Here is a 2,500-nt window from a genome sequence, read left to right as displayed (position 1 = left end):
GCAGGTATCTGGCTAGCCCTGATTAAGCACCAATCACAATTCTCCCTCACACTTCAGTCACCTCAATGGGCAACAGAACAGAAATTAATATTTACTGCAACCAGTCCTATCATCCTAGGGGACAATCACATTCACTCAGTTTTTTTTCCACTGCAAAATGTAATGAACACCATTTCAAATACCATTTTGATGTTATCAATCCTGGTGAGTTGCCCGTCTCTCAACCACTGCCTCAATCAACATCTCCCCTAGCTTAACAAATCATACGCAAGCACAACTGATGAAAATCCTTCAATCATTTTTTTGCAGGCAGGCATCTTAGCCCATAAACTCCCTTTGTTGGGAACAAGATGCACTTTATAAAAGCCATATCAGTTTCTGGCAGCAGGGTGAAGCACCAGAGGAAAGGTAGGCACATATTGGCTAAAAGTCTGTTCCCCTTCATTTGTGTGAGAGTGTGTGTGTGTGCGTGTGTGTGCGCGTGCGTGCGTGCGTGCGTGTGTGTGTGTGTGTGTGTGTGTGTGTGTGTGTGTGAGAGAGAGAGAGAGAGAGAGAGAGAGAGAGAGAGCCTACAAGTCTCCAGCTACTGTAATAGTAGCTTGATTACAGCTTAAGCTTCTCTGAGTCCTTGCAGATCTCTCAGTTTGCAGAATGATGGCACTGTACACAATAGCTGAGTGGCCTGAAACTTTAATGTTTGTTCTCAGCCTAGGACATAGGATCTGTCTACCTTTTACAAAATAGGTAAGGAACCATTCATATGATAAAACTGATAGGACTCATCACTCCAAGTCAAAATACACAATTGGTCATAATCAAAAGAATAGAAAACTTTCCAATTAAACATGCCCCAAACTTTAAATGCATTCTGAAAACTTCTAAAATAAAGGAGTTTACCTTTGTTGTATTCTGACAAATGATACACATGAAACAATTAATTTGTTTTATACACACATATCATATCTCCCCCTCTCCCCACGGCACCCCCCTCCCAAAGGAAACTATTATATACAGTCTCCACAGTGGGAGAAAGTATGGACTGAAAAAAAAAGAAACTAAATAGAACAAACCTCTCACTAATATAATGTGCTTAACAAATTCTTTTTAAAAATCATGGCAGAATAAAAGCATCAGTGAAGGTCACTGAGATATTAAGTATGAAGAATAGCTGTTTAATTCTCTTTTTACTGTAATCAAATCTAATCTCATCAGTTAAATCAAAGAGAGGAAGTGATCAGTTTAGGATACATCAGAAGATTTACATAGTTGGAAAATGAATCAAATTCATTTTGGTATCTGAGATGGCTAAAATGACAGGCTAATTGCTCCTGAATCAAACATCACAAAGCTTAGTGTGTAATTTTAATCATTGATGAGCTTCAGGTTAATTATCCACATGGCATGCATGCAGCTCTAAAGACCAGTTGAAATAATCTGATAACTATAAGCATGAAAACCTAATAATTTTCTAATTAGTCCACAAACAGGCCTGTTTACCTTTGCAGTTCTGCACATTCATCAATAAACTAAAAAATGTAACCAGGGTGCCCCAAAACAATGGCCATTTACTAGAGTTAAAGGAAATCAGGGGAAAGGATCTATGGATTGAAAGCTGCAACAGCATTCGTAGGTGATATTGCACTGACTGTTACAGAAAAAAGTTTTAAAATTCTGTAACCCCATTTGTATGTGATTTTTTTAATGGATGTTGCATTAGACAAGTTTACAAATGTCTTATATTGGGGTGGGGTGCTTACAGTAAAAAGTAAGATGCCTCGTTATAAATGAAGCTTTTCTACAAATTATACTCCTTTTGGAGGAGAGCTTTTGAGCTTTTTTCTTCTTTACTTGAAGGAGTCTGTACCATAAAGCATTCAGCATACCAATATAATTGTTAACAAAAATTATGGACATCAAGATTGTATTTCAAATAACATAACATGCATTGGTAATTCTGGGCAGACATTACATGGAATTGTGTGTAAGTATACATATATATCCATACTACAGATTACATCCTATTACACATATATCTATGTATAAAAATCTCACCATTTCACAGCACAAAATATCATGTCATACTTTCTCTTCTCTGTGACTTGAAAGAATTCAGCTTAATTTCTAAAAATATGCCACAGCACAATTATGTGTGTGAGCGAGAGAGAAAGAAAACCATGAAAATGATTATATATTTTGCAGAAAAGCTCACTACACTGTTGATGGCCACAGTAGCTGAATCCTAGACAATGCATCATAATCATGTGATAGTGTTTTTAATACTAATCATAAATTATTTTATACAAATGATCCCTCAATCCCTTCACAAGTTACACATTAATCAGAAACTTTAAACAATTTTGTGAGTTTTCTATAATATGATTACACAAACAAAAGTAGATTTTATTCTAATGAAATGACTTCTTTGAACAGATAGGCTGAGGGAAATACTTCAATTGTCATATGTATTTTTATACTTCAGCTGTTTGCTATCTTTGTGGCA

At 36.0% G+C, this 2,500-nt stretch overlaps 1 protein-coding gene across 3 annotated transcripts in view; it reads right to left on the bottom strand.

The window, feature by feature from the left end:
- ZFHX4 (zinc finger homeobox 4) overlaps positions 1-2,500 on the bottom strand; it is a 232,014-nt gene that overhangs the window by 209,839 nt on the left and 19,675 nt on the right. The window lies entirely within an intron of this gene.

The sequence above is a fragment of the Dromiciops gliroides genome, chromosome 1, assembly GCF_019393635.1.
Source record: "Dromiciops gliroides isolate mDroGli1 chromosome 1, mDroGli1.pri, whole genome shotgun sequence".
NCBI lineage: Eukaryota > Metazoa > Chordata > Mammalia > Microbiotheria > Microbiotheriidae > Dromiciops > Dromiciops gliroides.
The sequence above is the reverse complement of the archived record's forward strand: the minus strand, read 5'-3'. Positions and strand labels throughout refer to the sequence as shown.